The following is a 12,245-nucleotide window of genomic DNA, read 5'->3' on the forward strand; positions in this document are numbered from 1 at the left end:
TCATAATTACAATAATATTACTTTATTAGGAAGTAACATTTCTTTAATTCCAATCTAAAATGAAGCTGATATATGCCAAAAACTTTACATAAAAACAAGAATTTTGTTCAAATAATTTTGGCGGCAAAGTTTTCAGTACTGAATGGGTTAATGGAAGGTGATCTTACTTACACCATGATATCTTGTTGCTGAGGTAGTAACTCATATCAACAAGCTAAGTACACACAGACAACAGGGATGTAGATAAGTGCCGACAGCTGGCAACAACCAACAGCTACTCTGCAATATCTTACCAGTTACTTTTCAGGACTTTGTGTTTAAAAAGTCTTTGTTTCAACCACTTTTCATAACCATAGCTAGGCAGATTCATAGGTCTCCCTTGTAGGTATCACTGCCTACTTTTTAAAATTTTACCTGCTACTTGTAAAATTAGCTGCATTTCTGGCCAACAGAAAGACATCATTTTTACAAGTCCATGAAAATACAACCCATTGGTTAAAAAAAGTACCCCACAGTATGCAGTAATTATATTTTCATAATGGGGGAATATGAAGGTTAAATCTACTTAGTTCTCGACTTTTAAAATAAAATTCCCTCTAAGTTATGAAAAGGCTCTACATATTTCACCACACTGATTTCGTCCTTATCTAAATTCCAAATTTTTATCAAAAATACTGCAATAATGTGACCAAGAATTATATTGCCAAGTAGCAGTGCTGGTTCTTTGTCTTTCTGTCTCATGATTTCAGCACCATTAAATTATCAAAAAGTACCATCACAATTTCTGCATTAGGGTGGGACAAATTTTACCCACATAGTAACAGTTAATGATTTATGACATACATGAATAACGACTGTTCATAAGTTGTGCATGGTTGGTGCACCCTCACCCATTCCCCTAGTCTTTGACCCTTTACTGTGCTAAGTCTTTGAACCGTTGCTGTGCTAAGTCTTTGACCCTTTACTGTGCAAAGTTTTTGACCCTTTACTGTGCTAAGTGTGTAAATTTCTAATGATTGAAAGAATCCATAATTTTATAGCTAATCAAAATCTGTGCCAAAATAATTTAAAGACATTATTGCTTAACATGGGGATGTTTTTCCAAGCATTAGGAAAGCCAGAACCTGCATGTCCTCCAAGTCAATTTGATGCACTACTTATGCACAGTAATGTCTTGTGACACTCCAAAATTTAGTATTTCTCAGTCCCATACATTATGGTGAGTTACACAAATATATAGTTTTCACCATTTTGACCCAAGAGATCATATTTTGTCTTCTATTAGAGGATACATTTAGTGCCATATTTTATTTACTTTGTGAACATTTCCAACTGTAACTTAGTATTTTAACTTACCAGCAGTCCTTTCTTTTTTGCAGTTTCTAAAATTTCCATACCATATCTAAACTTTGATAAACAATTCTATAGACTGATCAGCATAATTTTATAATAGTAACATTAGGCAAAAAAAAAAGAAAAAAAAAGAATTGTTTCTGGTCAGGACATTCTGTCTAAAGTGGTGCGATGATGCAATTTTTTTTAAAATTCTCAACAAACCTGTCACCCAATCTACTTTTTGTGGCAGTTACTGTTCTTTTTATTTAGTACTTTAGAGGAAGTGTGTATGTGAGGCAGATGTCATTTGCTTGTTCATGATTGGCTATGCAGTTGTCTTCACTGAAGTAGGGAGGGTTATTTTTGTGTTTCCCCCAGATCTGCAGACTGCATGGGCTGAACAAACACACACAAAAAAGACCGATGCACGCGCAGACCAGAAACAAGTCTTTTTTTTTTTTGCCTTATATTAACCATTTTTCTCATTTTATTATGTACATTTCTTTGCATTTTGTTAGATTAATGGCAGCTTTTATGTCATACTTGTGGTATTTTCTGGTGCACTCGTATCTACTTTGCCAACACACTTCAACATGCCCAGACCTATGGATCCATTCAACAGCTTGCCCAAACTCATGGATGCAAGTTACCAGTGTGACTCTCTGGTAACATGTGTCCATGGTTTGTATATATTCATTGATTTAGTTTAACACTATTTTGTCTCGGGTTATACTCACTGGAGACATATCTCCCATCTGAAGTATTTGCCAAGTTATAGTTTGATAAGCTAGACTACTGCTGTACACCGCCTTGTACATAGGAAACACAGGGAGACGTGCAAAGTATTCCAAACAGGGATTTCCAAGTCTGAAGATAGCAAAACTCATGTATTTTGAGTGTTGGTGAGGGTAGGTGCAGTTTCATGAGTGAGATACAGCTGCAGAGAACACCACAAGTGTGACAAGCACTCGCTCAACTACTCCAAGTGCGCCACTTTTGACTTGCACCTCGTGGGTGTCTTAGTATTCCAAGTTTTGCTTTATTTAGCAAGTATTCCAGATTTCAAATTTTGCATAATTTACAGATAATTAGTATTTTTAGAAAGGTTTTATTTTAAGTAATGAATATATTTTAATGCTTTTAAAAATGTATGCAAATTGTAAATATTGAATGGCAATCATGTTAAAATCAGTGATACACATGTATAAGAAATTGCTGTTAGTTCCTCAAATTTTTGACAAACATTTTGAAATTTAAAAAAATATGTCAGCTTGTAAGAGTTGAGTTGTGTAATGTTTCCAATGAGTATTACTTTAATTTTGTATGTTGAAGATTATTATTTATTGAATTGTATAATCACAACAGTTTGATGAAGAATTGTATTTTCCTATATATGCCTATGGACAGTACAATCTTCACTCGCCTGGTATGTTTCTATGTTAAAAAATGGTGAGATAGTATATATATATATTTAGGCATGTGATCAAGCAAAATGTGTGATTTAATTTAAATGATATATTTTGTATAAATCTAGACATAATGATACATGCCATACCCAGGCAATGGGATATTCTAGTGTTTGATTTTATATTTCTTGTATGACATGATTTTTGTGAAGATTGAAAATCTCAAAATCTGCAAGAGAAACTTTTTTAGATCAGCTTGCCTTTCAAAGTGTATTTTTAGCACAACTGAACTTAAAGTTTAGTTATGCTGTTTGCAAAGTAAAATGTCTGTGTGTGGATGTATGAATAAAAGTACCCAACCAATTCACAATATTCTGTTGATCAGAAAGATAACAATTTCTTGGTTTGGCCACTTGGAGCACTGTTCATAAGCTGTTTTGTGGGCTGGAAGTGAGGGCCAGAATAGTTGAGTATTGTAGCATAAAGACTGCAGACACAAAGTTACCACTCATTTTCTGTGTTGTTGCCATTGTACTATATTTTAGTGGCTACAAGTAAACAAAACGTTCCTAACCATTAATGTAACTCCTGCATGTAATGCAGTCTTCATTTATTGACAGTTTCATGTATTGCCATATGATCAGCAGTCATGAAGAAATTCTTAGCCCTTTAGGTCACCCGCTTGTGATTCTTAACAGCAAAATGGCAGAACTTTGATAACCGGAATATGGCTTCTCGTGTTACAATATAACAGCATTAAATAAGTCAGTACTATCACCTGTGTTACAATACCTTTGGCACTATTTAAAAAAAAATGATGTATGTCTGAAATGTAATTTGAAATTAGTGACATATTCCTTAACCTTGCAACATTTTGTATATATTACTCTGGTAATTGGACCTTCAGTTTACTAACATAGACACAAACTAAAAATATTGTCGCAACATGTTGATACAACAGTGATAAGCTACTGAATGGACATTGGTTTAATTATAGTCTCAGTAGGGAGGTGTCACAGAGTTTTATTGACAGAGTTCCATGAACTTGCAGTGTACTGTTTTAGTACTTCCAATGTTTACATTATCTTGATTACATGGTGATTAGATTCACAACAGAGGAACTGCTATCACCCACTTGAGTAATCTACCACATTGAAGAACAGTAGATTTAGTTTGCACCTATCTTAGTAAACCAAAGGCTCGATTACCAGAGTTGCATGTATTTTTTTAGTAAGTCATTGGTCACAAGTCTTGTTTTATTATATGTCAAAAATATAGAATAGGATATACAATGTTCTAGTACCAAACTGTTGATAAGTTTCCTGACTATCATTGAATTGCATGGAGTGAAACTCATGAAGGAAGTATACTAATGATAGAGTGTATTATTGACCTTTGACCAGTTAGATAACATTTCTGTCTTATGTGGATGGGGGCGCTGTGCAAGACGGACTGTTTGAGTGTTTGACATGTGTAAGGTGTGAGTGTGGGCTTTTGTCCAGTACGTGAATAAAGACAATACAGATTTGTAAGCGATACCCTGGGACTGTGTTGACTGGATTATTGATCTCTAACACTGGTGGCAGCGGTGAAGAAGCAACCAGACATAATTTTAATAGAGTGGAGGACCTGATCTTTTTGAAACTGTGAGTACTATTGAGTCGACTTGCTGGAAAAACAAGATGGCGTCCTCTGTAACCACATGGGATGGAAGTGACAACACAAAAGTCGAGAGTCATATCAACCAAGTCAAATCATTTTTCATTGCTAAAGATATCGAAGAGGACGCAAAGAAGGTAGCCTTTCTCCATTTATCTCTGAAGGGACCAGCTAAAGATTATTTTAATGATCTACAGTCAGCCCAAATTGACACTTTTGAGCATGCTTGCAAGGCCTTGACAGACCGTTTCAAAAAATCCAAAACACCACTTCAGTATCAACGTGAGCTGGCAGAACGCAAACAGAGAATGGGAGAAACAGTCCATGAGCTGAAATTTGCCATTGTTACACTAGTATCACGTGCCTACCCAAGTGTCACAGATTCTGCTGCTGTTCAGGCATTAGCTGTAGCACATTTCCGTACAGCCTTACATGTTGATATTGGTACTAAGTTAGGCTGGGTCACAAGTGAAGAGGCAACTTTAGAGGATCTAGCAAAGAAAGCTGCTCAGATAGAGAAGGACGTCACAGTCAGAGTTCTCACAACAGTTGACGATGACAACAACAATGAGGTGAAAGGTAATTCTGCTATCCATGAAGTTACAAAAAAGTTAGAAGAACTGACAAAGGGACAACAACAGTTAGCCAGCACAGTTGCAACCATTCAAACTGAAGTATCTGGCAGAGCCACAGGTCGTGGTCGGGGAAGAGGTGAAGTAAGATCATGTTTTATCTGCAATCGACGAGGTCACATTGCCCGCAACTGTACACGTGGTACCAACCGACAACCCAGATTTTCAGGCAATGAATTTCGAGGGCAGTGCTACCGTTGTCAACAGTTAGGCCACCGTGCAGCCGAGTGTACAGCACGGAGTCCTGTTTCTACCTTACAGGGAAACTTCTAGTGGCTGGGGGAGATGGTCAGTCTTCTCCAACAAAGCCTACTCTGACCAAACCTATTGTATCTGTTGCTGGACTGGGGGAACCACTGCCTAATGGTATTGAAATAGAAGGACAAATTGGGGGAAAGAAGTGTACCTGGTTACTTGATACAGGGGCACAAATCAGTGTAGTTGTTGAGTCCTTGGTTGCGGGAGCAAAGGGAGTATTTGCACCTGCACTCTATGCACCACAGGGAGCTAATGGGTCAGAACTTGGAACAGTATGTGACATTATTACGGATTGTACCATTGGTAACCATACAATCCAGCAACATAGATTTACTGTTGTCAGGCATTCAACATACCCAGCAATAATTGGAATGGACCTTTTTCCATCATTGCCAGTACATCTGTCAATAGGAAAGGATGTCTACTATGATTCTACCTCACTGTCTACCAATAGAAATATGACCAGTAACAGGTCATCAAGTTTACGTCGTCAGGAAGTAGCTGCAAGTCCAACAGTATGTCGTATTCAGGCAGCAAAACCTGTCACAATTCATCCAAGAAGTATGTGTGTAGTCGAAGGTAAACTTGTTGACAATATAAAAAGTGGGACTGCTGGAATAGTAGAGTCAACAGGTGAAGAGGGATCTGAACGTATGGGAATTGGATGTGGTCGCGTGGTTGATACAGTTCGCGAACATGGAACAGTATTAATGCATATGACAAATCCGTCGAACTCAACGTGCAAAATTGCTGCTGGCTCTGTTATAGGCATGTTTACTACAGGGACACAGGACTTGCAAACCAAGCAAATTGGGACAATGACAACGAAAACAAAGGCTGGTGACTTTACTCAGAAGCGCAAAGAATCAGCAAGTGATGAAATGGCCCGTGCCTTTGCAAATGAAGCTGACGTTGCTCAAAGTGAGAGACATCGATTGTATAAGGTGATTCATTCATATGCTGATGTATTTTCATTACATGGAGAAATGGGTCTGACAGATCAAATTCAGCATCATATCCCAACAGGTACAGCAGCACCAGTGTCACAGCAACCACGCCGGGTACCTTTCCATCGAATGGCAGAAGTAGAAGAGTTTGTGAATGATAGTCTACATGATGGGGTGATCAGACCAAGTAATAGTCCATGGTCAAGCCCGTTAGTACTTGTGAAGAAAACAGATGGCAGTACAAGATTTTGTGTTGACTTTCGTAAACTCAATGACTTAACGATTGGAGACTCATTTCCAATTCCTAGGATTGATGACAGTTTAGCAGCACTTGCAGGAAGCCGCATATACACAACAGTTGACCTTTCTCGGGGATTTTGGCAGGTACCAGTGAAAGAATCAGACCGCCAAAAAACAGCGTTTACGTGTCACAAAGGCCTCTTTGAATTTAATACTATGCCATTTGGTCTGAAGGGAGCTCCTGCTACTTTTCAACGGCTCATGACCTCACTTTTCAGTGACTTAAATTGGGAAATTGTACTCATTTATTTAGATGATATACTGATATATTCCCATAGCTTTGATGAACACCTTGAGCATCTTAAAATTGTGTTTGAGAAACTTCGGGTAGCCGGCTTGAAGCTGAACATCAAGAAGTGTAACTTTGCACAAAAACAAGTCAAATACTTGGGATACAGGGTCACAGAAGACGGTGTTTACCCAGATGCAGACAAAATAAGTGCAATTGCTCTCTATCCTCAGCCTGGAAATGTACAGGAGTTACGACGTTTCATAGGTATGGCTTCCTACTATCGAAGGTTTATAGAGAAGTTTTCAGACATTGTACATCCTTTGAATGAACTCACACATAAGGATTCGACTTACCAATGGAATGATGCTTGTCAGAATGCTTTTGAAACTCTCAAGACCAAGCTGACTACAGCTCCTGTGTTATCTCACCCATCCTTTCGAGAGGAATTTACTGTAGAAACAGATGCTAGTGACATTGGGCTTGGGGCAGTTCTTTGTCAAAATGGGCATGTCATTGAGTATGCATCCAGGACACTTAATCAAGCTGAGAAGAACTACTCGGCAACAGAGAAGGAATGTCTTGGGATTGTCTGGGCTTTGGACAAGTTTGGTATGTACTTACAGGGACGGCACTTCACAGTGGTTACTGACCACAAACCACTCACCTACTTGCTAGAACTCAAAGAACCAAGGGGCAAATTAGCAAGGTGGCGTATTGCATTAGAGAACTTTGATTTCACAATATCACATCGCCCTGGCAAACACATGGTAGTGCCAGATGCACTGTCACGAGCTCCACAAGTACATGCAGTGACACTTACAGGTTTGTGGTCTAAACAGGAACTGGCTGGTCTGCAGCAAAGGGACCAAGATATTCAAATTATGTACAAGTGGGTGACATCACATCGCAAACCTGCGAGCATTCCGGGACACGTTAACAGCTTCCTAAAAAAGATGGAAACCGGCTACAAATACAAGATGGACTACTAGTGCTTACAGGTGATATAGATGGCCAGCCATTTCAGCAACCTGTCATTCCTCGCAAGTCAGCTGAGCGGGTTTTGTGTGCACTGCATGATGACTTGGGACACTTTGGGCCCGCAAAAACAAGAGTTGCTGTCAGATCACGATTCTTTTGGTTTAACTGGAAGAAAGATGTGCAATCCTGGTGCCGCTCATGTGAAGTCTGCCTGAAAAGGAAAACCCCAACAGTACCAGATCATCCACCTATTGGTGAATTGCCAGTACCAAATGAGCCACTGAAGTGGTGGCACATGGACTTTGCAGGACCCTTGCCAAAGACTGCTAGAGGAAATCGATATATTTTCTCTCTGACTGATCCCCTGAGTAAATGGGTGGAAGCATTTGCAGTACCTGATGAGACAGCCTTGACCACAGCTGGAATTGTGTATGATGAAATTGTGTGTCGCTATGGGGTACCAGAAGGATTACACTCTGATCAGGGTCGTAACTTTGAAGCTCAAATTATGCAGGAATTATCACACCGTTTGGGCATCCAGCGTTCTCGTACTTCACCATATAACCCACGTTGTAATGGACAAGTTGAACGTATGAATAAGACTATGGCTGAACGCTTAGCAATGTTAATTAATGCAGAAGACCAAACAGACTGGGATGACAAGTTGCCTACAGCCCTGTTCACTATTCGCTCTATGCAGAATGCCACAACTCAAGAATCTCCATTCAAAGTCTTGTTTGGCTGCGAAGCTAGAAATAAGATTGACTTTCTATCTATGAGGGAGGCAACACGCAAAGGGGGGAGAGGTGTGGAGCAGTTTACAATCAGACTTGACAATCTTAGAAAAGTTCATGAAACAGTAAGAAATAAGATAATGAGAGAACATGAAATGCGCCAACGCAGACAACAAGCAAAAACTCGGTTTACCCCACTGACAGAGGGAGACAGAGTTTGGGTGTTTCATCCCCGTCGTCAACGTGGTAGTTCTAGAAAATTGACGGCAGAACGTTGGAGAGGCCCATATGTTATCAGTGAGAGGATTGGAGAGACCACTTACAAGTTACAACCCATAGGTGGTCATGGAAGGAGCAAGATTGTGAATCACAGGCGTTTAAAGAGACATTGGGAAAGACCAGCACATCTGTCTGTGTGTTATACTAGCAGCGAGTCTGAGGAGGAAGTCCAACTTGTAGATAGGGGACCAGTAGATCATGTGCCTCCCTTTGATTCCGAGGATGATGAACTCAATATGGACAACCCTGTTAATGTGGACAATGATTTAGGACAGAGAGCTGTACGACGGTCAGAGCGAACACGGACTGTTCCAAGTTGGCATAATGACTATGACATGATTGATGACGACACTGAAAATGACACCTCCGAAAGTGAGAATTAGTCAACTTATATGGACTGTTGATGGACTGTAATATGGACTGTTATATTTGTGAATTAATGGACTGTCACAGTACTGAGCTTTGTTTTGTCACATTAGTGAGCTTTGTTCTTTGACATTGTATTGACTTAATTATATGTATGTTACAAGTCTGTAATGTACCATTCTACAAGTTGTTGCAAGGACTGAACTGTCAAGTAACTTTTGAGATTCTGGAGGGGAGGAGTGATAGAGTGTATTATTGACCTTTGACCAGTTAGATAACATTTCTGTCTTATGTGGATGGGGGCGCTGTGCAAGACGGACTGTTTGAGTGTTTGACATGTGTAAGGTGTGAGTGTGGGCTTTTGTCCAGTACGTGAATAAAGACAATACAGATTTGTAAGCGATACCCTGGGACTGTGTTGACTGGATTATTGATCTCTAACACTAAGTTAGTAACTTCTGTGTGCCATAATATAATGTAACTACTTCTGCATAAACTTAAAAACTTCTGTACAATGCACATTAAGTTCAGCAGTTAGAGAAAATCCTACTACTATGTCGAGTATTTAAGGAGAGACATATCAATTCATATCACAGCATTGTTAAAAAATGCTGGTTATGTCTATTTAAGTCACTTGGTGAACAACACTACTTAACATAACTTGAAGCCTTTTAATAGGTTCACTCTGCTTGGTTGCTTATATTGTTAATGATTATAATGAGAAAGTATCCTACCAATCAGCAAAACCCTCTTATAATAATAGCCTTGTAAACATCAACCTTCTAAACTTTCAATATTTGGATGATTCATATATTTTGATGTGATTATTGGTAAATGTTTTCTTTTGTACTAGTTGTATGAAAATCTTTATCTTAGAGAGAAGTGCCTATTGTACACTCATTGTGAATTAGTCCACAGACTTGGTTGTCTGACTGTAATGTCATTCACCGATATATCAAGCCAGGTAATCAAGTTTCTAAGCTGTCTATGGTTTGAATGATACATGTACCAGCAATCAATCAGGAGGTAAGTGCTAAGAAAATGGAACAAATGTTGGGTCAAAAGGTAACTCCTTGATGAAAACATAAATGTCCTTAGCTTATATTAGTATTGAATATAATTATAGCAAAGGTTTCAATGATGTAACAGAATGAAATAGGAATGTTATTCCACAAAACCTGATGATTGTATAATTTGCCTTATTCTTACCACTGATGTTCCCCATCTTGTTAAATTTAATTTACTATCGGTACTCACCTTACCGCTATGATTCCCTTCGACTATCATTATCCATGTAATTAAAGTGCTGTACTGTACATGCAATGTTGTGTACACACCAAGCTCAGGTTGATAACACCAAAGTGGCTATATTAACATAATATGTGCCTCAGAAATAAACTGTTTAAATTTTTGCTGCTACTTTGTTCAAGAAAACTCCAGCCCATTCTCAGTAAAAATCAAGAAAAAAAATCAGGGGTCACTGCACAATTCTTTGAAATAGAGGTCAAAATGTTATCAAAATTACGCCAATTTAGATTCAAATATGGCCGCTGAATCCAATATGGCCACCAAATGCTGTGTATAACTGATGAAAATACAAGATTGATGATTTCCTTGAAAACAAGACAGTGGACCCATAAATTTCTTTTATTGTTTCAAAAGGATCGGAAGCTACCTTTCATATAGCAATATATGGAGAGATTTTGAGTTCCAGTGAAATTTGTCCTTGAGGCACATTTTACCTTAATATAATATGTGCCAGAGAAATAAATGTCTGAAAGTTTGCTCTTACTTTGTTCTCAGTTTTAAAAAAAATCAGGGTTCAAAAGTCAGTGGTCAGCTTGTAAATTTTTTGAAATAATGGTCAAAATAATATTAGCATCAAGCCATTTTGTAATCAAAAATGGCACCACTGAATTACTGAAAATATGTTAGTTAATTTCTGTGAAAACAACATTTTGAACCAAAAAATTGCTTGTGTTCTTTCAAAAGTGTCAAAAACAAACTTTTATATGACAAAGTCTTGGATGATTTACTAGTAAGCTGTTATGTTGATGTTCAACTTGAAGCAAATTGGGTCCCCATGGCACGTTCTTCCTGAACGAGTCTCAAACAATATAAAGTCTAGCCTGGACTATTCATCTTCATTACAAATGCTTCCAATCTGTGATAGGTTCACCTAACTGCTTTTCCAGAATAAACTCCAATAACAGCTGATGACAAAAGTGTTGAAACATATTAGTACATGTATGTTCACAAGTTAACTTTAAAGCTGCATTAAAACGTTTTTGAAACTGTTTTGTAAGATACAATGACTTCCTCATAATATTATACACTGTGAACAGTGTTAAATCACCTACTGGTAAATGTATTTGTACAGCTGTACACATAATATGGTACAATCAATCCAATAATGTTGATTTTGGGGTGCACACTCAAAAATCAGAACCCCCATGCAGTCAGAGTTTCAGTCTGCTTATGGATAACATTGGCCTGTAGTTAACATGTACAATGTCTAATTATTGGTATTTTAATGACAGTCAGTGAATATATTGTTGGTTGCCTGGTCAAAAAAATTATACCCCAGTTACAGTTAGTGCAGCTTTCAATTACCAGAAAACGAATCACATTAAACCTTTGGAACATTAAGTTTGGCAGATTAAGGTAAAATTCTTCCAGCAGGTGAAATAGCACTAGAATTATTGAATTTTTGTAAAAATAATGCAATACCTGATATATATTATGTCTTTCAAATTGTGACCATGTTGATATATTTCTTAGTTTTTGTGATTGTATTTTTTTTTGCATTGATCAGGGATGTTTTATGTGTAGACATTGGTATACATAGTATTTTGCCAAACACTGTATTATAAGTAATAATTTCATGAATAAATATCAATGTTATTCAAAATTGATATGAAGGTGTTTTATTATAAATAAACTATTATAGTTCTCTGTGTACGGTTGTTTATGTATGTGTTGCTCCTATATAAATAAGTATAAGCGGCAACATAAACGCCATCAACGACAGTATCGTTCAGTCCTTTTGTTTAACGCCGGTATAAAGGGAAGAGGGTGGGTAAGGGGGTTACCCTGTACAATTTAAAGAAAGTTTTAAA

The 12,245-nt window shown here is 37.9% G+C and overlaps 1 protein-coding gene across 1 annotated transcript in view; it reads left to right on the forward strand.

The window, feature by feature from the left end:
• LOC144435696 (uncharacterized) overlaps positions 1-12,245 on the forward strand; it is a 443,695-nt gene that overhangs the window by 281,247 nt on the left and 150,203 nt on the right. The window lies entirely within an intron of this gene.

The sequence above is a fragment of the Glandiceps talaboti genome, chromosome 5 (assembly GCF_964340395.1).
Source record: "Glandiceps talaboti chromosome 5, keGlaTala1.1, whole genome shotgun sequence".
Taxonomy (NCBI): Eukaryota; Metazoa; Hemichordata; class Enteropneusta; family Spengelidae; genus Glandiceps; species Glandiceps talaboti.